This window comes from Schistocerca cancellata, chromosome 6 (assembly GCF_023864275.1).
Source record: "Schistocerca cancellata isolate TAMUIC-IGC-003103 chromosome 6, iqSchCanc2.1, whole genome shotgun sequence".
Taxonomy (NCBI): domain Eukaryota; kingdom Metazoa; phylum Arthropoda; class Insecta; order Orthoptera; family Acrididae; genus Schistocerca; species Schistocerca cancellata.
This window is the reverse complement of record NC_064631.1, coordinates 675,771,094-675,797,405: the sequence shown is the minus strand read 5'-3', so window position 1 is coordinate 675,797,405 and position 26,312 is coordinate 675,771,094. Positions and strand designations below refer to the sequence as shown.

Sequence of the window (26,312 nt, the reverse complement as noted above, 5' to 3'; positions counted from 1 at the left end):
TAAAAATTAAAAATTTGGGAGGGAAGAATAGCATAACAGTTGAATGGAATCCACCTGCTTTGTTACACCTCCTGATGCACCTAGCATTCTCTACAGACCTGGATTCTCAACACAGGCAGCACTGGCATCTCCCTCCTCCCAACACCCATACACATACCCATACCCATACACATACCCTGTTATCCCTCCCCATCCCTGCCACATAACTCCTCCTTACCCACACCAGCCGACAGCTGCTGATGTCACACACAGTTGCAGTCAGGACTTAGTGTGTGTGAATTAGCACGCGTGAATGCATGAGACATCTACTTCTGATGGACTTTGTCCAAAAACTTAAATATCTCTAGTATTCTCTTTCTTTGTGCCTGTCTGTGAATAAATGCTTCCTCTATATGGGCATAACAATCTACCCTTTCAGTATTGTTATTCCATTCTGGACTTTCCATTGTTTAAATTGATCAAAAACAAATCATAGTCAACATACAACTTCATTCTAATCCTGGTAGTGTATGATTTCTCCTTGCAAGGGGAGTAGAGGTAGAGGTAAAATGTTTCCAGCCACCAGGCTGTGTACAGATGTCCTCCTCTCTAATGGATTGAGGATATTTGTCACTCAACAGTGATCTGTCTTTCAGAGAGGGATGTTAAGGCCTGCAGTCCCCATGCTACTCATCAGGATTGCATCAGTGGATTTCACTTTCTCCCATATCCCTATCGCTAATAACACGAACTTGCCACGGCACTGAAGACTTCAGGGTTGTGCGGCCACATAATTCTATCACGACAAATGTGCAATCGTATTCTATAGCAGGGGTGAGCAGACATCGCACACAACTCGTATTGCACATGAACATTGGTCCTGTGCGAGAGTAGATTCGGTATCAGGCCCTGAAGCGTGGGGACAGTTCTCGGGCTGCAACAATGGAGCACGGGACATAGCTGTCGAAGATGATGAGAAGCAGCCACTAGACAGCATAAATCATATTGCATGCAACAGAAAATGCATTGTCAATTGAATAAATGGAGAAGTGGGTACTTTACGTTTAAAAAGGATTAGAAGTATATAAATTTCTCTTCGTGCAGAATAATGAAAATTGAAAATATTGAATATGTGGTCACATACTTGCTGTCATTGTAAGTTTGGAAAAGAATGACATTATAACATATTCCACACAGATGTGTTCGGCTTATTTTCAGAATCTGAATGCTTGTGAAAATTAACTGACCTTAAAAAGAGCATTCAGAAGACACCTGATGAATCTAATGTAAGTTACTTTCATCACGAGAGGTCTATAACTATCTTTCGGCATGTCTCTCATATAAAGGATGTACAAGGGCCATTCAATAAGCAATGCAGCACTTTTTTTTTATTTTTTTTTTTAAATCAGGTTTTTTCAGTGTTCCAATATTATTCATCACTCTTTTAGCTACAAAACTTTAATTTTTAACATAATCTCCATTCAATGCAGTGGCCTTATGCATTTTACTGGGAGGACCTGAACGCCTAGATGGTACCACTTCACCGGTCAGTGTCAGAGCCACCGTCTTGCTGCATCAATAACCTCCCCATCATCCTTGCACTGCTTCCTGTTGTGTGCATTGTTCGTTGGACCAAGCAGATGAAAATTGGCGGGTGTGAGATCCAGTCTGTAGGGTGGATGAGGAAGAACAGTCCAATGATGTTTTATGAGCACTTCTCGGGTGCACAGGCTTGTGAGACCTTTCATTTTCATAGAGGAGTAGGAGAAGTTCATTTGAATTTTTTTGGTGATGAACACAATGAAAATTATTCCATTCCATTGTGGCAGGGTATTACAGCAACAACTTTTGTATTATTCCAAGACTGTTTTTATTCTGTAAGAAGACACTGAAGTCGTTCCTTGAGTTTCCCTGAGGGTAGTACAGTACACTTCAGAAGAAGGGCAGTACACATGAAGAAGGGCATCAAACAGCATAACCCCTTCAGAGTCACAGAAGACTATTAGCATGACTTTACCGGCTGAAGGTGTGGCTTTGAACTTTTTCTTTGTGGGAGAGGTGGTGTGGCGCCTCTCTATGGATTGTTGTTTTGTTTCCAGTTTGAAGTTATAAACCCGTGTTTCATTGCAAGTGATTATATGTAACAAAAAATTGTCACTATCGGACCTGTAACACGCAAGCAACCCCCCCACAGATGGTCCTTCATAGCTCTTTACAATCTTCTATCAGGTGGTGAGGAACCCAGCTCGAACACACCCTAGAGTACCCCAACTATTGGATAAATGTGTCAGCAGCACCAACAGACATCCAGTTGAGTAATGAGGTATTTGATCGTGATGTGTCAGTCACCTGGAATGAGTGTATCTGCTCGTTCCAACATGGCAGGACTCACTGCTGTGTTCAGCCGACTGGCACCTGGGAGATCATACAGGTTTGTGTGTCCTGGTTACAGTGATGAAAGATGCCTCGGCCACTGACTCCCTATGCTTTTGTACACTGCCAGGTCTCCATAGAAATTCTGTGAGTGTCTATGAATATCAGTGATGCCCTGGTTTTCCATCAAAAGAAACTCAATGACAGCTCTCTGCTTGGATGCATCACCATTACAGACACCATTTTGAAGACTACATATAGTGCCACCATCTATCAGAACTTCATGAAACTACAGGGGCTGGAGTGAGAATATTCCATGATCTTTCACAACCAATTATAAATTTACTTCATCCGAAATTGGCAGAGCAAAGAAGTGTGTTGCTTTACTTATTGAACACCTCTCATATTATTTTATGCAACAGTGTTTTCAATCTTTCTGGACAACAGTAAGCAAAGTCCAGCATTTGGTACAAGTTGTACGATTGCACATAACATAGCAAGAGTTGGAAAACACTCTGGCAACCTTGAATTCATAAAAGAGTGGATCAGTGATGCTGCAGATCTTTTGTACCCAAATGTATGTTAATCAGTTTTGAGCATCTAGCCTTTCTTGGAGGACTGCGCCTCTCTGCATAAGTACCTTGGCTGGTGATGTTTACCAGCAATTAATAAATAAAGTGCACGACTTCATTGCATTTTCGTCACACTTGAGTCCACAGACTTTCCAGATACTGCACAATTAGTGATTTATGTTGGATTGTTTAGACATATCTCTAAAGAGCATTAACATTGATGCTGACATCCTACAAGCTCTCAAAGGTGCTACCAGTTTACAGTGGGAATTTTGGCATCAGTGACAACAGACAGCACCTACAATGAAAGGGAGCAAATGGGATTTGTTGAATTACTAAGAAAAAGGCTGCAGCACACAGAAGAATCATTGTACAACTTCACTGCATTTGCACCAACAGATACTCTGTGCAAAAGCAACAAAATTTTTGAAATATCGACAGTTCCATAAATATTAAGCTGAATTTGGAGAACAGTAAAGTGACATACCATACCACAGTGAAGTCAGCGGGCTTAACAGCAGCAATGCACAATAAGGATTTTTGGAATTCAGAATGCCAATACATCAGTTTTTAAAGAACAAAAAACAAAGCATGTCTCTTAATTAGGAGGTGCAGAGTGGGTTGCTGATCTTGCATTTTTTGGGGATATTCAGTACATATGAGTACTCTGAACACTAGTTTGCAAAGCGAAAATCAAAAACACATTGTAGTGTGGGAAGGACAGCTTGTACCTTGTACCAGGACACAGTACATTTCTCTATTCTGTCTTCTGTCTATGAAAAGAATTACAAGGAGTAAGTATCTCGAATTAATACAATAAAACAGAAATTTCTCAAGCAATCTGGACACAAAACTTACCACAGTAAGAGAGTCCTAGACTTCATTGTGCAGCAGTGAAAATACAAGTAATGTCATTGGTGGCTCAACATGGGTTTGAGAGAGATTTTTTCTTTGTTATGAACATTAATAAATCACAGTTAAGACCAAAACCAATGATAAAAATTTATGTAACTGTTTGTGTTTGTCAGCAGATAGAAATTTTGTAATGGGCGTTAACCTCATTGTAAATTCAATTTGTGAGAATTAAATAAAACGGATCTTAATACTCTTTCAGGTGTCCTATTAAATCCTGCTCCCTCACTTAATAAGGGAAGCCAGAAAATAGTAAACAAATATAATGCATTACAGAGGAAGAATAGATGGAGATTGCAGGGGAATAGTGTGGAGGGGAGAGGAGAAAAGCAGACAGCTGGCCTGCTTGCTCACAAGCCTTCACATGAGCAGTATTCCTGCCTGCCCCTGTTCTACAGCTTGGCCAAGTGTATACTAATGACAGCAACACTGTGTGATACTGTGCTTCAGCTGACAGCGACTGAAGTTAACCCTACACTCCGTTGCCCGAAATATAAATTTTCCAGCCACATTATTTGCCTCTATGCAGGGGGGATTGGGGGGGGGGGGGGGGTAGTGGTGGTGGTGGGGATCGATACAAAGAAAAAGAAAGATGTCCTGGGCATATTTCACCTCAAGATAGTTCCAAAGTCCACTTAGCTTTTCAATTACTTAAGTCAATTTGTCACACTATGAGGGTAGTCTGAAAATTTTCTGACCTAACAAAGAAAGTTGTTTTTTCTTCATTTTTTTTAAATTTTTTTTTCAGCATAATCTCCTTGTAAGTCAACATACTTCTTCCAGCAATGCTCTCACCTCTTTAATCTGTCCAAATAAAACTGTCTTTCTCTGCAATATAATTGTTTAGGATAGTGATGGCCTTTTCATTCAATGGAAATTTCTGTCCTCCGAGCTTAACTTTTATCCGAGGGAAAAAAAAGGTCACTTGGGGGCCAGATCTGGGAAATAAGGAGGGTGATAAAGCAGTTGAAACCACAACTCCTGGATTTTCACCAAGGCAACCACTGACGGGTGTGATGGCACATATGGTGGCACCCAGCATGCACTCAGCTTTGTCATGCCTAAATTTTCAATCAATATGTGACAAACGCATTATTTAGATGTGCTCATAGTGTCTGCTATCTCTACCACCTTAATTAAACAGTTCTCTATCACCATTTGGTGAACTTGAGCAATGTTATTGTCAATGTTGTAATTTTTGGATGTCCTCAAGCTGGTGCAGCCACATTTAAATTCAGCTGCCTGAATTTTCTTGGTAGTAGTGTACTGACTTTCCTAAAAAAAAAACTAATTACAACTCTGTGATGTCGTACAAAAACAAGACCCCAAAACAAGGTTGGCACCTTGCAACCAAACCACAAATAAGCACAGTCACTGCTAGACACAATGACGAAAGAGATATTGGCATAGACAAGCCCTCAAGAGTTCCCATACACCATCGCTGGAGGAAGGTTGCTTGTCAGAGTTGAGTGCTGCTTGGCTCCAGTCTGCAAATGTCACTGAAGCCAACAGCATTGTCTCACTACAGGCAACATTGTGAGAGTTGTATTAGATAGACTATTCTGCTAAGTTTATAGACAATTGTACTTTGAGAGAAGAGAATTATCTTTTACTGCATAAAGTGATATGCCGAAATTCAGTCAGTGCAACCAGTCACAACTGTTGCCAAATACCTACTAGGAGCATCTGTCTGCAGCAATTTAAGATGGAATGACCACAAATACAGTTGTGAAGACAGGCAGATTTTCAGAACTCCAATATTATATAACCCAGGAGGGAAGTCAGAAAGATTGCTTGAACAATTCATGGACTTTGTTCATTGGGTATTGGACCTTTACCAAGTTTAATTACACAGCTCTTCAATAATCCATCACAGGCCTGTTAAACCAGCATGAGTGTGTCACAGAAATGGCCAACAAACTGCAGTAGCTGACAACGGAAAGAAATAACCCATTTGTTTACTGTAATGAACACACCTTGATAATTAAAGACATTTGAACTCCTGCTGATGAGTACTGGAAGCTGTTCTTCCCAAATATCATCACTGAAATCAGCCAGTTGTCACCAACTCTTGTCTATGAACTGCCTCAAGAAGTTACCTTCCATCTATCAATTTAGTACCTCTTTTCTTCATTCTCCTGGAATGTGAGACTCATATTAAAGTTTTGCAAGCTTGTACCCCCAATATATTCTTGGTATGCCAAAGTGGGCACATTTTTTGCAGTTAGTCCCTTCATTACAGCTCTTGACATAGTGCTCTCAGCCACTCTCGCCACATAGCCAGTCCACTGAATTTGCTTGCCTCTCAATATATTTGTTATCTGCTAAGTTTCCATCACAGTATACAATTCTCCATTTGTTCACTGCATCAGCTCTTTCACTATCCTTGACTGAGTCAGGATTTGTCTTATGATTCTTAATATTTCAAAGCTTCACTCTATTTGCATTCCTGGCTGTCCATGTCTGCACATCATGGAAAACACTTGGTTGAATGATGTCAATATACACAGTACTTACCATGGTGTTCTAGAGACTGTAGAGAGGACTTAGTAGAGCATGTTTTCATAAGGAACACACCTTTGAAAATGTATCATTTGGATATAAAATAACTTTGAAGATCACATCTCTTTCAAATCTACTACCTCACAGCACACATACAAACTGAGAAGAGTGTACTGTCATCAGTCCCTGCTATAATTATGACATCACATACCATTTTCGTCTGACCAGAAGAACGCCTGTGCGAAACTGGTATGTTCACAACTAGCTCCACGCAGATGTCGCACATCCACACCTACATCTACGTGATTACTCCACATCTACATCTACGTGATTACTCTGCTATTCACAATTAAGTGTCTGGCAGAAGGTTCAATGAACCACCTTCAAGCTGTCTCTACTGTTCCACTCTCTAATGACGCGCATGAAAAACAAGCACTTAAATTTTTCAGTGCGAGCCCTGATTTCTCTTATCTTATCGTGATGATTATTTCTCCCTATATAGGTAGGTGCCATCAATGTTTTCGCAATCAGAGGAGAAAACTGGTGATTGAAATTTCATGAGAAGATCCCGTCGCAACTAAAAATGCCTTTGTTTTAATGATTGCCACTCCAGTTCATGTATCATGTCTGTAGCACTAGCTCCCCTATTTTGTGATAATACAAAACGAGCCGCCCTTTGAACTTTTTCGATGTCATCTGTCTAACCCACCTGATGTGGATCCCACACTGCACAGCAATACTCCAGAATAGGACGGACAAGTGTGGCAAAAGCAGTCTCTTTGGTAGATCTGTTGCACCTTCTAAGTGTTCTCCCAACGAATCACAGTCTGATTTGCTATACCCACAACTTTATCTGTGCGATCGTTCCAATTTAGGTTACTTGTATTTGTAATCCCTAAGTATTTAGTTGAATTTACAGCTGTCAGATTTGTGTGACTTTTCGTGTAATCGAAATTTAGGGGATTTCTTTTAGTACTCATGTGAATAACTTCACACTTTTCTTTATTCAGGGTCGATTGCCATTTTTCACACCACACAGATATCTTATCTAAATCACTTTGCAATTCATTTTGGTCATCTGATGACTTTACAAGATGGTAAATGACAGTGTCATCTACAAATAATCTAAGAGAGCTACTCAGATTGTCTCCTATGTGGTTAATATACACTCCTGGAAATTGAAATAAGAACACCGTGAATTCATTGTCCCAGGAAGGGGAAACTTTATTGACACATTCCTGGGGTCTGATATATCACATGATCACACTGACAGAACCACAGGCACATAGACACAGGCAACAGAGCATGCACAATGTCGGCACTAGTACAGTGTATATCCACCTTTCGCAGCAATGCAGGCTGCTATTCTCCCATGGAGACGATCGTAGAGATGCTGGATGTAGTCCTGTGGAACGGCTTGCCATGCCATTTCCACCTGGCGCCTCAGTTGGACCAGCGTTCGTGCTGGACGTGCAGACCGCGTGAGACGACGCTTCATCCAGTCCAAAACATGCTCAATGGGGGACAGATCCGGAGATCTTGCTGGCCAGGGTAGTTGACTTACACCTTCTAGAGCACGTTGGGTGGCACGGGATACATGCGGACGTGCATTGTCCTGTTGGAACAGCAAGTTCCCTTGCCGGTCTAGGAATGGTAGAACGATGGGTTCGATGACGGTTTGGATGTACCGTGCACTATTCAGTGTCCCCTCGACGATCGCCAGTGGTGTACGGCCAGTGTAGTAGATCGCTCGCCACACCATGATGCCGGGTGTTGGCCCTGTGTGCCTCGGTCGTATGCAGTCCTGATTGTGGCGCTCACCTGCACGGAGCCAAACACGCATACGAGCATCATTGGCACCAAGGCAGAAGCGACTCTCATCGCTGAAGACGACACGTCTCCATTCGTCCCTCCATTCACGCCTGTCGCGACACCACTGGAGGCGGGCTGCACAATGTTGGGGCGTGAGCGGAAGACGGCCTAACGGTGTGCGGGACCGTAGCCCAGCTTCATGGAGACGGTTGCGAATGGTCCTCGCCGATACCCCATGAGCAACAGTGTCCCTAATTTGCTGGGAAGTGGCGGTGCGGTCCCCTACGGCACTGCGTAGGATCCTACGGTCTTGGCGTGCATCCGTGCGTCGCTGCGGTCCGGTCCCAGGTCGACGGGCACGTGCACCTTCCGCCGACCACTGGCGACAACATCGATGTACTGTGGAGACCTCACGTCCCACGTGTTGAGCAATTCGGCGGTACGTCCACCCAGCCTCCCGCATGCCCACTATACGCCCTCGCTCAATGTCCGTCAACTGCACATACGGTTCACGTCCACGCTGTCGCGGCATGCTACCAGTGTTAAAGACTGCGATGGAGCTCCGTATGCCACGGCAAACTGGCTGACACTGACGGCGGCGGTGCACAAATGCTGCGCAGCTAGCGCCATTCGACGGCCATCACCGCGGTTCCTGGTGTGTCCGCTGTGCCGTGCGTGTGATCATTGCTTGTACAGCCCTCTCGCAGTGTCCGGAGCAAGTATGGTGGGATTGACACACCAGTGTCAATGTGTTCTTTTTTCCATTTCCAGGAGTGTAGATCAGGAACAACAGAGGGCCTATAACACTTCCTTTCACTTTCGACTTTGAAGAGGACATCCTCTGCCAAAAAGAAAGGACCTGATGAAGAGTGCTCCAAACATTGCCAATGCCATGGGCTCCTGTAGAGCACATATGTCAGAGCTCATTATACTGATGTGTTTGTACCGTGAATCAGGATATTTGAAAGTGATTTTATCTTCAAATTTGTTTTACACCCAAATGATATGTTTTCAACATGGCTTCCTTATCAAAAGTTTATCTACTATCTCCCTCTTCAAATGCTAGAATCCTGTAATGGGATTTGTGAACCACCTTGGGTATCATGGTCTTAGTCCAGTATGAGAGGGCACTGGATCACAGCATATTTCACAGGCTACAGTAGCACTGTCTCCTATCAATTTTCTCCTCTCACAGTCCACATACTATATATTCAAATTTGTTAACTGATCTATAGGTCAATTCACATGCAGCTATTGGAACCTAGTCTTGCTCAGACCTTGATATTAGCATGCATTCAAGTCTTACTTTCATTCATTTGTACCACTACTTTTGCCTTGAATTTTAATTTCATCATTGCTTCTTCCATGTACACATTGAATAGTACTACATCCCTGTCTTACAGCGTTTTTAATCCGACCACTTCATTCTTGGCTGTCCACTTCCCTCTTGATTCTTGTACATCTTTTGCATTACCCGTCTCTTCCTATAGCTTACCCCTATTTTTCAATGAATTTCAAACATCTTGCACCAGTTTACACTGCCGAATGCTTTTTCCAGGTCAAGAAATCCTATGAACATGTCTTGATTTTTCTTTAGCCTTGGTTCCATTATCAACCGCAACATCAGAATTGCATTGAATTTACCTTTCCTGAAGCCAAACTGATTGTCATCTAACACATCCTTAATTTCCTTTTCCATTCTTCTTTATATTATTCTTGTCGCCAGACTCATACATTCTACATACTAATGTGAATAGTTGTTTTGTTGCCACTTTCCCCAATGATTTTTAGAAATTCTGATAGTGTGTTATCCATCCCTACTCCCTTATTTGATCTGAAGTCCTCCAAAGTTCTCTTAAATTCTGATTCTAGTACTGTATCCCCATCTCTTGTAGATCGACTATTGTTTCTTCTTCTATCACGCCAGACAAATCTTCCCCCTCATAGACACCTTCAATGTGCTCATTCCATCTATCCACTCTCTTGTTCACATTTAACAGTGGAGATCCTATTGCACTCTTAATATTACCACCCTAGCTTTTAATTTCACCGAAGGTTGTTTTGACTTTCCTATATGCTGAGTCAGTCCTTCTGACAACCATTTCTTTTTCCAATCTCTTCACGTTTTTCATGCAGCCATTTCATCTTATCTTCCCTGCACTTCCTATTTATTTCATTTCACAGTGACTTATTTCTGTATTCCTGAATTTCCCTGAACACTTTTGTACTTCCTTCTTCCATCGATTAACTGAAGTATTTCTTCCGTTACCATGGTTTCCTTGCAGTTACCTTCTTTGTACCTATGTTTTTCTTTCCAACTTCTGTGATTGCTCTTTTTAGAGATGTCCATTCCTCTTCCAACTGTACTGCCTACTGAGCTATTCCTTATTGCTGTGTGTATAGCCTTACAGAACTTCAAGCGTATCTCATCATTCTTTAGTACTTCTGTATCCCACTTCTTTGTGTATTGATTCTTCCTGATTAAACTCTTTAAACTTCAGCTTACTCTTCATCAATATTACATTGTGATCTGAGTCTGTATGCCTTACAATCCGCTATCCGATTCGGACTCTCTCTCTGACCATGATGTAATCTAACGGAAATCTTCCCATATCACCCGGCCTTTTCCAAGTATACCTCCTCCTTTTGTGATTCTTGAACAGAGTATTTGCTATTACTAGCTAAAATGTATTACAGAACTCAATTAGTTTTTCTCCTCTCTCATTCCTTGTCCCAAGCCCATATTCTTCTGTAACCTTTTCTTCTACTCCTTCCCCTGCAACTGTTTTCCAGTCCCTCATGACAATTAAATTTTCATCTCTCTTTACAGACTGTATTATCCTTTCAATATCCTCATACTTTCCCTCTGTCTTCCTCTTTAGCTTGTGATGTCGGCATGTGTACCTGAACTATCATTGTCAGTGTTGGTTTGAACAGTCCTGTCACTGAACTGTTCAAAGTAACACACTCTCTGCCTTACCTTCCCATTCACAACAAATCCTATGCTCGTTGTACCATTTCCTTCTGCTGTCAATATTAGCTTATACTCATCTGATCAGAAATCCTGTCTTCTTTCCATTTCACTTCACTGAGAGCTACTATATCTGGACTGAGCCTTTGCATTTGCCCTTTTCAGATTTTTTAGCTTCCCTGCCACGTCAGGCTTCTGACATTCCATGCCCCGACTAGTAGAATGTTATCCTTTCATTGGTTGTTCAATCTTTTTCTTATGGTCACCTCACCCTTGGTGAGGAGATCCGAATGGCGGACTACTCCAGAATCCAATGGAGAGATCATCACGACACTGTCAATTACAGGCCACATGTCCTGTATATACACATTGTGTGTTTTTAAGGCAGTGGTTTCCATTGCCTTCTGAATTCTCATGCTGTTGATCATTGTTGATTCTGCTGCTTTAGGAGCAGTTTCCCACTCCAAGGACAAGAGACTGCCCTAAACCTCTGTCCATTCCCCTGCCCTCTTTGACAAGCCCAATGGCAGAGTGAGGGTGACTTCTTATGCCGGAAGTCTTTTGCTGCCAGCGCTGAATATTAATCAAAACTTAAGCAGTGGTGGGTTTCAAACCTGGGACCGAGGAAGTTTTGATTACTATTAAAAGATGCTAGCCCTAGATCATGGGTGCATACAGATTAGTTTCAAGATAAGTATTATGCCAACTTCAGTCCAGAGATGACAGCAGGGCAGAGTGACATGTAAAAAAGGTCGAAGAGGGGGAGAAATGATAAGTGAAATAAATATTGAAATTAAGCTCTAGGAGGAAAACAGGAAGATGACAGTATGAAAACCTCCTTTTCAAGGTAGAAACATACAGTTACACAAAAGGTAGAACAACTTTTACCTACTTTTTGGCCAGTTTAATGGCAGAACTTGCACTTTTGCATCGTGAAGGTACATATTGGCCAGCCAGTAAGCCTCGCTGTAATTTTATAGTTTTCTCAAATTGATTTTCCTTTTCAGCCCTACAAGAAGGTAATGTGATCTGACACAGTTCACAACAACAGGACAGAACCAAATATGCATACATAAGCTATTCGATTATCATTAGTATGTAAAGTATGGGAAAGGTAACAACTCACCTAGAACAGATAAATCGGTAGGTGGAGCACAGTAACAATCCGTACGAAATTTTAGTTTCATAAAAGGTTTTTAAGATGAAAGAAATGAATGTCTAAGATGTTGTCAAAATAATTTATTTACATAACATGTTAGCAACAATTTGTACATATTAAATCAGGCATTTACAAATCAGACTTCTAGCTTATTTTCTTTTTTTTTTGCCATCTTTTGATCAGTCAAAGGTGCCTCTTTTTTATATTGCTTTAGAGGCAGTTAAAGCTTTTAGATATGATATAAAACAGCTTTCTCCAATTTCTTCACATATCTGCAATTAACATTAAAATTAGTCACAGCTTTTGATAAAACTCCTGCAGGGCTTTCTTTTCAAGAGAGCTGGTTGGAGTCCAACTGTTAGTACAAGGATATTCATCTGTTTTGGAAACCAAGCATTCATTAACAAGGTATTCAATATTTCAAAAATAAAAATGTTTTTTAAAATTCAGATCTGATGACCTAACTGATACAGAATACACTCGGGCAATTTGATAATAAAAGAAGGCTACCTGCAACAAAAGTAATGATTGCTTGGTATATTTTTTATGCCACTAAAAAAATATGTATCTAAAATTTTGCCAGTTGTCTGACTGAAGCAACTTCCACATCTCCATATTTTGAACATGGGACAGATCAAAAATTTCACAGCATTTCCTCTATTTCAGAAGCATTAGGCCAATTTATCAGTTCAAATGGATAAAAAGTAAATAAATGATTATTCAGTCTAAATATTGTAAATGTTAGTTAATGTTACTTTGTCAAAGGTAGAATTAAGTATGTTGTCCACCATTTTGAAATACAGATTTTACCAGTCATGTTATCCTTTATCTCCACACTTACACAATTGTCATTTTCAACAAAAAGCTTTCCCCCTGCTTCTTTTTTTCTTTTTTCATTATCTGAGAGTACTATTTTTCTCAGAGATATTTAAGGTAAACCATTAATGCAGATGGGTTAACAAATACTGCATGACAGGAAAAGAGGTGCAGAACAACACGCACTAAAATAGTTCTCTCTTTGTAAGTAGCCTGGTCAACGTGCATTTCATAACAGTCATCCATAACACTGACGAAACAGCTGCAGTCACTTTAAGAAATGCACAAAACCTCTTAACACGAAGAAGTGGCAGTCTCACAGATGTTTATGTAAATTTACTGCAAAAGAAACAAGAAAAAATTCCACAAATATTATTAAAAATGAAGACATCTGTAATGTCACACAGAATTAATAGATCCAGATCTAGTAACATGTAGAAACACTAATGTTATACGGACCATATGTAATGAAGTCAAACAATTTTGTCCAAATTTAATTTGATAATACAACTAAAAAATTTAAATCACATAATAATTCCACAAGCACTGAAAACAATAATTCAGTTAACTGAATAATGTGACTCAATCCACCTGCTAACATAAGGGCAGAGGACGAGGGTGGGGGCGAGAGGGAAAGGGTTCTTCATGTCTTAACAACGAGGTAATTACAGGTGGATGAACTAGTAAATAGCAAAAACTCATGGTTATTACTCCTTCTGAAGTCAAATAACATACTAAATGAGAGTATATAAGTATTATGGAGTTTTACTTTCAAGATGGGAGTGGACTAAAACTTATATTATTCTGCTATAGCTATTCATCTTCTATCATCATTACAGCAGAGCCTTTGAAGGCATAACTGAATAGTCTGGATCCTGACCCCCCCTCCCCCCTTTCCCATGCTGTTACTACTATAATAATGATGGACCATATTCAAATAACCACTCATCAACATTTATACAGATGCGATTCAAAATTTCTCCAGCTGCTGTAATTTTATAAGGTGCTAATTTTCATTCAGTGTGTCAGCAATCAATGTCTATTTCATGCAGTCAATAATACTGTCATCCAGCTTCACTTGTACTGTAAAGTTTCTTACTAAGTTTGGTGACAGACATCAATAATATCTTTATTTGATAAAATGACTATCACAATCTGTTTAAGAAAGATGTGCAAGATCAACGAATGAAGTCCGAAGGAAACAGGAAAGTAGAACATATTTCAAAGTCTGACAACTGCAGAATTACCAACAAATGAAATAGGTGGTGCAAATGAGTGGAGAACATTTAAGACAACATTAGCAAACTATGTTGACAAGTCTGTGGTAAACCAATGGTAAAATGAAACAGAAGGAAACCAGCCAGTGAAATCTCAGGGTAAAGGAAGCTGTTAAAGAATGGAACATATTGAAGGAAAAAAAATATGTGGAGAGAAACAAACAAACCCACAGGATCAAACCAGTAGATGCTCAAAAACTATCCACTTTGGAACAAGCTTATAGGGACAAGAAGCTTAGGGTTAAGAAAGTTGTGAAGCAAGAAAAGGAGATAAGTTGGGGAGTATTCACTCAAAGACTACAGGAGGACAGTAATGGAAACAATAAAATGCTATACAGACTAGTAAATAGCAAAACATCAGATAGTGAGGGCATAAAAGTAATGCGGAGGATAAAATGGGACCACAGCCCACGATGCAGAAGGGATCAGAGAAAATATGAAAACATACTTCAACACATTACAGAATCTCAAGGAGATAATGGAGGAGGAATAGAAAATAAAAGATTTACCAGAACTTGAAGTGGAACAACCACCTCTTACAGAGAACATCTTGAAGCAGATGAAAGGAGGCAAATCAGCCGGGCCTGATGAACTGACGGCAGACATGATCAAAGTAATAAGGCATAGAAGGAATAAAATGGCTACAGTGAACACAGGGAATCATTTGGGAGGAAAATAGAGTACCACACAACTGGAAGAAGGGGGTATAACATCACTGTTCATGAAAGGAAGTAGACAAAAGTTTTCTAATTATAAGGGGATCACACTGTCTTAAAGATATTGAAAAACGTTACTAATAAAAGATTAAGATCACTGTTAGAAAACCAGTTTGATGAGTAACAACACGGATCTGAGGTCACAGTTCGTAGTGATAGACGGTAAATCATCGAGTAGAACAGAAGTGATATCTGTTGTTTCGGAAGGTGGTTGGTTGGTTGGTTGTTTGAGGTGAAAGGGACCAAACAGCAAGGTCATCAGTCCCTCGTTTCAAATAGACTCCAATCTGCTAACGGGACATCTCAGAAAAGGCAGAACAATAAAACGGAAAAAGGGGAAACGTAAAAGGGCAGTCACGTTGTCATTAGTAAAAACAAACAAGGGAAGTTGGCAAGAGAAACGAACCCAACACTATGCTGAAGCAGCATAGGCAAGACCACCTGTGACTTAAAAGGGACAACCGCTATAATGCAGAAAGTACGTATGGGAATAGAAAAACTAACCAAGCCTTAAAAAGAAGGGGTAAAAACAGAGTAAAAGGGAAAGAAAAGAGGATTCCAGGCAGGGAGGTGAATCGGGAATCTCTGAACACCGCCTACAGTGGGAGACACCCAAACACTCACCGCCCTGCCCCAACACCAGAGGGAGATTAAAAACTTTAAAACTGAGAATAAAAACCACTCTCCCGGAGGAAACCTAGAACCAGAGAGACCATCCGGGAATCGTCAGCCAACATCAAAGGTAAAGTGTGGGGGAGTCTGTACTTCGCACGCAGAGCCAAAAGAAGGGGGCATTCAACCAAAATGTGGGCCACTGACTGGAAGGCTCCACAACCACATAGCGGGGGTGGCTCATCACGCAAAAGGAAACCATGGGTCAGCCTGGTATGGCCAATGCGGAGACGACACAGTGTGGTCGAGTCCTTGCGGGAGAGGCGAAAGGAAGAACGCCATGGGCCTGGATTCACCTTAATGGCACGAAGTTTATTAGACAGTGGAGTAGCCTCCCAAGAACTGGCCCATGACTGTGCAAAGTGGGATTTGATGTGAAGCCGTAAATCTGCTGCAGGAGGGGTTACAGAAAACGGGGGGTAAGTAACTGCTCCCCCAGCCAAACGATCAGCAAGCTCATTACCCGGGATACCCACATGGCCCGGGACCCATAGGAAGTCAATGGAACAAGCAGCACGGTGAAGATCAGCGAGATGGTCATGGATGGCAGAGACCAAGGGATGGCGCGAAAAACACCGGTCAATAGCAAGAAGGCCACTCATCGAGTCCGTACATAACAAAACGCGGTTGTGTTGGGATTGTTTAATAAAGGTAAGGGCCCGGGAAATGGCCATCAATTCCGCAGTAAACACCCCACATGAGGGTGGCAGCAGATGATTTTCCGTTCCAACAAAGGACGTGAAGGCATACCCAACATGATCAGCAGATTGAGAGCCATCAGTGTAAAAAACAACAGCATCCCGAAACTCCCATAAAATTTGGTGGAAAAAGGAACGGAACACCACCGGGGAGATGGAATCTTTCGGACCGCGGTGGAGATCCATCCGAATTCGAGGCCGAGGAAGTAACCAAGGAGGGGTGGAGGGGAGGGAGCGAGGAAGACAGGACAAAGAAGGAAGCCGAAAATCACGGTTAAGAGACGCAAGGCGCAGCCCAACCGGTAAACCCGCCCGAGGGCGGGAGTCAGGCGGGCGACGTCCATGGTCTGGAAATAGGATAGAATAGGAAAGATGAGCGGGAGAAGAACGGATAGTAAGGGCATAAGACACCAGAAGCTGGGACCGCCGAACAGAAAGGGGGGGGATCCCAGCTTCAACCAGGAGACTATCTACAGGGCTAGTAGGGAAGGCACCGGTGGCCAAACGGATACCACGATGGTGGACTGGATCCAGCACGTGCAGCGTGGAAGGAGCAGCTGAACCATAAACTTGACAACCATAGTCCAAACGTGACAGAACTAGAGCACGATAAAAGACGGAGGAGGAGGGAACGGTCCGCACCCCAAGAGGAGTGGGCAAGGAAGCGAAGGACATTGAGTTTACGGAAACATCCTACCTTCAGGAGTCTGATATGGGGCAGCCAAGTGAACTTGTTGTCGAAAAGAAGACCTAGGAAACGAAACTGTGGAACCACAGGCAATCTTTGTGCAGCGAGATAGAGCTCTGGATCAGGGTGGACCGTAGTACGGCGACAGAAGTGGACCACCCGCGATTTTAAAGGAGAGAATTGAAACCCGTGTGAGAGGGTCCATGCAGAAGCACGCCGTATAGCCACCTGGAGCTGCCGTTCTGCAGATGGCATCGAGGAGGAACTAACCCAAATGCAGAAATCATCCACATACAGGGCAGGGGTGACCAAGGGACCGACAGAGGCCACAAGTCCATCGATAGCAATGAGGAAAAGAAGGACACTCAAGACAGAACCCTGTGGGATGCCCGTCTCCAGGGTCCGTGGAGAACTAAAAGCAGTACCAACTCTAACTCTGAATGACCGATGGATCAGGAACTGGCGGATAAAATCGAGAGTGGGCCCCGAAGACCCCATTGATGAAGGGTTAGTAAGATGTGATGGCGCCAGGCCGTGTCATAGGCCTTGCGAAGGTCAAAAAACACTGCAACCAAATGGCGGCGCTGGGAAAAAGCCTGCCGAACTGCGGATTCCAAGCGAAGTAAATGATCGATTGGAGATCGTCCCTCTCTAAAGCCACACTGGTAAGGGGACAATAGATCCCGAGATTCGAGGACCCAAGTGAGCCGACGGGCTACCAGCCGTTCAAGTAACTTACAACCAACATTGGTCAAACTAATTGGCCGATAGCTGTCAACAGATAGGGGGTTCTGACCAGGCTTAAGGACAGGAACCACAACGCTATCCCTCTACTGAGAAGGGAAGTCACCCTGGAGCCAGATACGGTTAAACACCCGAAGAAGATGGTGCCGTTGTGGAGCACTGAGATGTTGAAGCAGCTGGTTATGAATGGAATCGGGGCCAGGGGCCGTATCATGAGAAGAAGATAGAGCAGAAAGAAATTCCCATTCAGTGAAAGGTTCGTTGTAAGATTCTGACTCACAAGTGGTGAAACATAAGGCGACAGCTTCAGCCTGCTGTTTTTGATGAAGGAAAGCAGCTGGATAGGAGGCCGACGCTGATGCCACCGCAAAATGGGTCGCAAGATGTTCTGCGATAACTAATGGGTCTGTACAAATGCCATCTGGGAGGTGAAGGCCTGGGAGGGTGGACTGCCGATGGCAACCTTGGAGAGAGCGAAGTGTAGCCCATACCCGCGACAGAGGGACAGTGGAACCAAGGGAAGAAACGAATCATTCCCAACATATCCGCTTGCTCTGTTTGATTAAATAACGGGCTTTAGCGCGAAGGCGCTTAAAGGTAGAAACGCTGGCTACAGATGGGTGCCTCTTGAAGTGTTGCAAAGCTCAACGGCGATCACGGATGGCAATGGCAATGGCCGTAGTCCACCACGGGACTTGCCGACGACGAAATTGTCCAGATGAGCGCGGGACAGCAAGGGTAGCAGCGCGAACAATCGCGTCAGACGCGTCACGTAGGACGTCATCAATACAACCCGACAAAGAGGGAGAAAACTCGACCTGTGCAGTGTATAGAGGCCAATCGGCGTGGTGGAAAGACCAACGAGGTAACCTGTCCATCGGGGAGCGGGAAGGGAGCGTGATAATCAACGGGAAATGGTCACTATCACAAAGGTCGTCGTGTGGCGACCAGTGTAATGAAGGGAGGAGAGAGGGAGAAGAAAGAGAAAGATCAATGGCAGAAAAGGTACCATGACCAGCACTGAAATGAGTAGGGGAGCCATCATTAAGAAGGCACAGGTCGTGGTCTGCAATAAATTGGTCTATAAGAAGACCTCGTCTAGATGGAAAGGCACTGCCCCACAAAGGATGATGAGCATTAAAATCCCCAAGGAGGAGGAAGGGAGGAGGAAGTTGCTGAAGAAGGGTGGTTAAGGCAGCAGGTGTAAGAGTCCTGTCAGGAGGGAGATAAAGATTGCATACTGTGACTGCAGAGTCTAAGTGGACCCTAACAGCAACCGCTTCCAATGTAGTTTGGAGAGGAATCCACGTGCTAGCAATGTCTGTACGGACCAACGTACAAACGCCACAAGAAGCCCGCAAGGGTCCGACACGATTTCGACAGAAAACACGGAACCCACGGAGGGTCGGTGAGTGAGCATCAGTAAAATGAGATTCCTGGAGAACCACACAAGCTGCTGAGTAGGACGAAAGAAGGGATTTCAATTCCGGAAGGTGACGATAATAGCCATTACAATTCCATTGGAGAACCACACAACAATGGTTTAAATGAGGGCTGAACACGCTAAATCCAGTCATACCGCCGGGTCCCCACCCGTCACCGACAAGGAGGGGGCGACATCCATAAAAGACAGGTCAGAATCCGGTTGCGAAGTCGGGGAAGGGACCTCCGGTGATACCAGAGGCTCTTTGTCCCGGGACTTATGTTTCTTCTTCTTTTCAGGCTGAGATCGAGGAGGGCTGTGTGGCATAATGGAGCCAGCTGCAGCAAGATCAGGGACAGCAAGAGACCGGGCGACCTGGGGGCCGATAGACCGCGGCTCTCGCGGTCGCCGTGCTGCAGCAGACCTCTGACCTGGAAGGTGCCGGGAAGGGGCATCCCGGGAGAGGCGCCCTTAACCGGCAGACGCCGAAGGAGTGGGACACTTCTCCGGCTGGGGAGGGGGAGCAGCGCCCAGAGGAGAGGGTGTGGGAGCCGCAGGGGAGGGGGGAAGGAGAGGGGTCCGGGATGGGGGTAAGGAAGGGGGAGGAAGGGATGAAGATGTAACCAAGGCGTAACTAGATGTCATGGACACAGGGTGCAATCGTGCATATTTCTTACGGGCCTCTGTGTAGCTTAAACGATCAAGGGACTTATACTCCTGTATCTTTTTTCTTTCTTATAGAATGGGCAATCTGCTGAACGTGGAGAATGACTACCATGACAATTTACACATACAGGAGGGGGAACACAGGGACTCCCCTCATGGAGTGGACGTCCACAGTCGCCACAGAGAGGGTCCTGGGAACAGCGAGAAGACATGAGGCCAAAACGCAAGCACTTAAAACACCGCATAGGAGGTGGGATGTACGGCTTCACATCACAGCGATAGACCATAATCTTAACTTTCTCAGGAAGGGTATCCCCTTCAAAGGCCAGGATAAAGGCACCAGTATCAATACGATTATCCTTAGGACCCTTCTGAACACGCCGAACAAAGTGAACACCCCGCCGTCCGAGATTGTCCCGAAGGTCCTCATCAGTTTGAAGGATGAGGTCTCTGTGAAAAATCACACCTTGTACCATATTTAGAGACTGGTGAGGGGTAATGGACACGGGAAATGTGCCAAGATGGGTACAGGCACGAAGGGCCGCAGATTGGGCAGCCGAAGCAGTTTTTATCAGCAACGAACCCGACCGCATCTTGCTCAGGGAGTCCACTTCGCCAAACTTGTCTTCAATGTGTTCCACAAAGAATAAAGGTTTGACATTGGTGAAAGTATCTCCATCAGTCCTAGTGCAAAATAGGTAACGGGGGAAAAGTTTTGCCCCTAGACGACGGGCCTGGCCCTCCTCCCAGGGGGTAGCCACGGAAGGGAAGGCCTAAGGAGCAAGAGAAGCAGCACTTGAGGAATCAGTACCACGCAGAGAGACGGCCGCAGAAGAGCGGCCAGAGTTTTGGACCCGTATGCGTTTCATCTGCATAGCGTCCGCCCTGATACCACCCACTCCGATCAGGGGCTCTCCTCACGGGCGCCACCCAGCCACAGCAAGGGCCGTCTGGCACGGCGGCCATTGCCGGGAGTTCCGATGCTCCAGGATGACGAGCAACCACTCCAAGGCTTGCATGAGGAGGTCACAGCTCAGGTATCAGAAGTGTGATCCCTGTGTGTTCAGGGGGCTCAACCAAAAGGTTACATAGCGACCCCACCACACGGGCTGGCTACCGTGCTGGCTATGCACCCTAGCATCAGACAACGATGTAAAAGAAAAGGTGGGATGTACTAGGAGGGCGCACGTCGGAGACACTAGATAAGGTGCTCTTCCCCAAATGGCTCACACTACAGAAGAGAAATTTTGGAATGGAGGTCAAACCCCAGAGGGGGACCAAGGAATGCCAAAAGGAGGAGATGAGTACGCAGCAAAGCCGGAGTGTAAAACCAACAGAACCAGGAGGATAGCGGGGGCCAACATAAGCAAGGACACCAAGAGAGGGAGAGGAGAGGGCGAGGGGAAAGGGGTATGGAGGGGAAAGGAGGGGAAGGGAAAGGAAATGCAGCCCAGGAGAGAAAGAAGGCTGCAATGGTTCGGGGCCCCATGCTCGCCCCGCACGTGTCCACAAAAGAGTTGTGGACCCCCTGGGGGGTCGGAAGGTAGTGTCATAGGCCCTCTGCTGTTCCTGATTTACACAAATGATCTAGTTGATGATCTGAGCAGCACCCTTAGATTGTTTGCAGATAATGCTGTAATTTACCATCTAGTAAAATCATCAAACGATCAATTCCAATTACAAAATGATCTGGAGAGAATTTCTGTATGGTGTGAAAAGTGGCAATTGGCACGAAACAAAGAAAAGTGCAAGGTCATCCACATGGGTACTAAAAGAAATCCGATAAATTTTGGGTATACGATAAATCACAAAAATCTACGGGCTGTCAATTTAACTAAATACCTAGGAATTACAATTACGAGCAACCTAAATTGGAAAGACCACATAGATAATATTGTGGGGAAGGCAAAACAAAGACTGTGCTTTGTTGGCGCGCTTTGTTGGCCGAACACTTAGAAGATGCGACAACCCCACTAAAGAGACACCCTACATTACACTTGTCCGTCCTCTGCTGGAATATTGCTGCGCGGTGTGGGTTCCTTGCCGGGTGGGATTGACGGAGGACATAAAAAAAGTGCAGAGAAGGGCAGCCTGTTTCATGTTATCGCACAATAGGGGTGAGAGTGTCACTGACATGATACTAGAGTTGGGATGGCAGTCACTGAAACAAAGGCGGTTTTCTTTGCGGCGGGATCTATTTATGAAATTTCAATCACCAATTTTCTCTTCCGAATGCGAAAATATTTTGTTGACACCCACCTACGTAGGGAGAAATGATCATCATAATAAAATAAGAGAAATCGGAGCTCAAACGAAAAGGCTTAGATGTTCCTTTTCCCCACGCGCCATCCGAGAGTGGAATGGTAGAGAAGTACTACGAAAATGGTTCGATGAACCCTCTGCCAGGCACTTAAGTGTGAATTGCAGAGTAACCATGTAGATGTAGATGTAGATGTAGAAAAAGAAGAGGAACAACAGACCTCATATTTGCACTATAACAATCAATGGAAAAGTACTGGGAAAAGGATAAAGATCTCATAATCATTCCTGGATTTGGAAAAGCATATGACGCTGAGGTAAGGTTGTGCAGGCATTGTTAATTAAGCATATAAAATTTTTTCGTGATTTTCTTTAGATTTCTATTCTTTTTCTTTTGTTCATATGGGCATTTCTAATTGTGATTACTTAACATTCTACTGTGGTTTTTAAATGTAAAGATGTAATTGTGATTATTTCGTTTGCCAATGGATAAATATGTTTCTTGCTTTGTACTTGTGGTAAAGTTTGTAAAGTTCTCTTTTGGAATATTATTAATTGTGAAAATGCAGTCAATAACATTTATAAAGGTTATGTAATTTACGATAATGATATAACATCTATAGACAGGGGACAGTGATAGTGATATCGAGAGTCGAAAGGTTGTTGCGTAGTAGAGGGGATGGTGGATGGCGTGTCTGTGAAGCGTGCGCGGGAAAAACGATACTGTGTTTCATGAAAAGCATACGTAATTGTATGGACAGTGATACCGAACTATCAGATTGTTAATTCTCTTTACAACTGCGGCATTTGTGGCCGACACGAACTGTGCTTTTATGCGAATGAACTTTGCTGGTATTGGTTTTGGGTGGTGGAACTGTTGTATATCACATTCTATCAAGCCGTGAAAGTGAAGACTAATTAACTGTGCAATACAAATGGCTTTCAGTGACGTTGTCGAAGTCTGAAACGCGAGAGCAGAGTGGACATTGTTTACGGTGTGCTTTACACACAAGAACAATTCTATGAACTGTGTATTTGTGGCTAAGACTATATGAATGTGACGAACCATGTAATTATGGACGATAGTGTCACGGACAGTGCATAAAGTGTAAAAATGAGCGATGTCTACGTCATGTACTTTGAAAGAGAGGACATGTCAACAACGTTTGTATATTGGTGTCTTGTGGTTTGTTAATCACCATGGGGTTAATGATACAGCTGTGCCAGAACTTTATTTGCGTTTCACCGGAGAAGATTAACCATCGGAACTGTCTGTATCCTGCTCTCATCATCGTAACCCGCCGACATCGTGCTGCCTAACGCAACGCTTCATATGCAACAAAAAGTTTGGGATTTCGCCGAACGCTATCCCCTGACCTAGAAACATTCTTTCTCTATTAAAAGTATAAGAATTACTGACTCTATTTAATTAAATTCTTTGTTTAGTTTGTTTGCTTTCTGCTAACGAAAATAAAATTACAATCAGTGAATTAAAAGTTGCCTGGTAGTCATTGTTGAAACACCAGTAAATATAAACTACTTCCTCTCATTAGGACTAATTCTCCTTGCATGTCAAAATTATTTTAGTTATTTTATGTAGTTTTATGTATTGTTATGACTCTAGATATGTGACAGTGACTAATAAGAGTATTTTGTCGCAATATATGGCTTCGCGGGAAAATTACGGTGATCGCCATAATTGCTTGCGTTCTGACCAATAACGTAAAAGCTGCTATTCCCTTATTGGTGCTTTTCCTGACGTGAGCGGGAATTATAAATGTCAGCTGTCAAATCACGTAGTGACTGTTTACCCAGAAATAAAAGTTTTTGATATTGTATTGCTACGAGTCGTAGTATTAAGAGACACTGGTTATACTCAAAATTGGGTAGACGTATGGTGAAACCCCCCAGTGTTCATGCGATTGTTAACAGTATTGTGTAGGATTCACGGAATTTTGTTACTTTTTATAATTTCTTTCAGATATTGTCTTAAATGTCATTGAAGTTTCAGAGAATATATACACAATTTTGTCGGTTCAGGTTAATTTCAGAGCAGTTTCTTGTGAATATTTGAGTTTTCAGTTCATAAACAAAGTGGGATTGTGACCAATTGAGAAGTATAACAAAGAGTGTGGTTTTCCAACTAGAATTTTGGATGACTTCACAGTTCAGATTTTGATAATTATTTTTCGTGTAGGTTGAGGTCATCACAAGGTGTAAGAGCTGGGAGTGTTGAGAAAAATGAATGGTTCCAAACTCCCTAATAACAGGCAACTGCTACATGAAATCTGTAAAAGTTGTGGACAAATGGGCAATGGCAGATCAGGCTGGTTCAGGTCAGACAGAGGAGTGCACTTTCTCCATTACTTTTTACTGCACTTACAGATGTGATTATAAAGGAAATCAAGAAGGTAGGAAATGGCAATCTCAATGCTTTAGCCTTTGTTGATGATGTAGCTATTTGGGGACATATGTCTGCTTGTGTCTGTATATTAAGTCTTTCCGCTCCCAAGATTGGAATGACTCCTTCCCCTCTCCCTTAAAACCCACATCCTTTCATCTTTCCCTCTCCTTCCCTCTTTCCTGATGAAGCAACCGTGGGTTGCGAAAGCTTGAATTTTGTGTGTTTGTTTGTGTTTGTTAGTGTCTCCATCAACATACCAATGCTTTCGTTCAGTAAGTTACATCATCTTTGTTTTTAGATATAAAAATAGGCATTTCATACAGCAAAAAGGAAACTGCACCTGTCTTCCATGTCAGCAAGACATATGACTGAAGTTTTGTAGCTCATATGATATTTTTGAAGACAATAATACAGATATCTAAGTCAAGTAAATCTATTGTGATAAATGAATATAATAGAAGGAAACATTCCACGTGGGAAAAAATATATCTAAAAACAAAGATGATTTGACTTACCAAATGAAAGCGCTGGCACGTCGATACACACACAAACATATACACAAAATTCTAGCTTTCGCAACCAACGGTTGCCTCGTCAGGAAAGAGGGAAGGAGAGGGAAAGACAAAAGGTTCCGCTCCCGGGATTGGAATGACTCTTTACCCTCTCCCTTAAAACCCAAATCCTTTCGTCTTTCCCTCTCCTTCCCTCTTTCCTGACGAGGCAACCGTTGGTTGCGAAAGCTAGAATTTTGTGTGTATGTTTGTGTTTGTTTGTGTGTGTATCGACGTGCCAGCGCTTTCGTTTCGTAAGTCAAATCATCTTTGTTTTTAGATATATTGTGATAAATGGTTACATCAGATAGTAAAACAGAACCAATAAGAGATTTTTTGTGAAGAGGAGACAATCATGGCTGATACACAACAGAGTAAATGATACTTTGGTAATTATTGTATGAAGTATGGAAAATCCCTTTACAAAGAACTTTATATCTCGTACAGATGACATGTTATCATTAGGTTCAACAAACTATGCTCTGGAATATCTGATGATGATGTTTTCAAGTACATTCTCTTCACCAGAAGAAAGTCAACTATAAAAGAAACTTAAAAAATGTATGAGGTAACAGTCAAATACCAATAAAGTTAGAGCATTCATATGTGTTTAACAATATTTCACATTATTTTCCATAACCAACAATTTATCACTGGGACATTTTTTCAACTAGCCTTACTGAAAAAGTTTAGTCCTGTAGAGGAAAATGTGGCTGTTTGAAGGGTTTAACTGTTGGAAACCACTTTTTACAAACACAGGAAGAATGATTTTAACGAAAAATAGGCAATAAATGACAAGCTACAGACATTTTTCTGTTAACTTATCAAAGGAGTTGACAGTGTGAATCACAGCCTTTAAGCAAATTAGAATATTACCGAGTCATTGACAATGTTAAAAAAGGATCAGCTACAATTGCTAACAGAAAAGAAAAGGATTTCCTATTTATCTATATTGTTGGGATATGTAAATTGATATCAGCAGTTTCCTGTTTGCTCTTTGCTGTTACCATTACTCTGAGGTTTCAAGTATTTGTATGTGTGTGTACTCACAGTACTGCACATACTGACTTTGATGTAATAAACTATTCTTTCACAAGGTTTCCATGTGCAATTATATG

The 26,312-nt window shown here is 42.8% G+C and overlaps 1 protein-coding gene across 1 annotated transcript in view; it reads right to left on the bottom strand.

Annotated features, from left to right (window-relative positions):
- Positions 1 to 12,345: 12,345 nt before the first annotated feature.
- LOC126191391 (membrane protein FAM174A-like) overlaps positions 12,346 to 26,312 on the bottom strand; it is a 39,323-nt gene continuing 25,356 nt past the window's right edge. The window contains exon 3 of the mRNA XM_049932250.1: positions 12,346 to 13,435. The gene's annotated coding sequence lies outside the window, so the exon portion shown is untranslated. The remainder of the gene's footprint in view (positions 13,436 to 26,312) is intronic.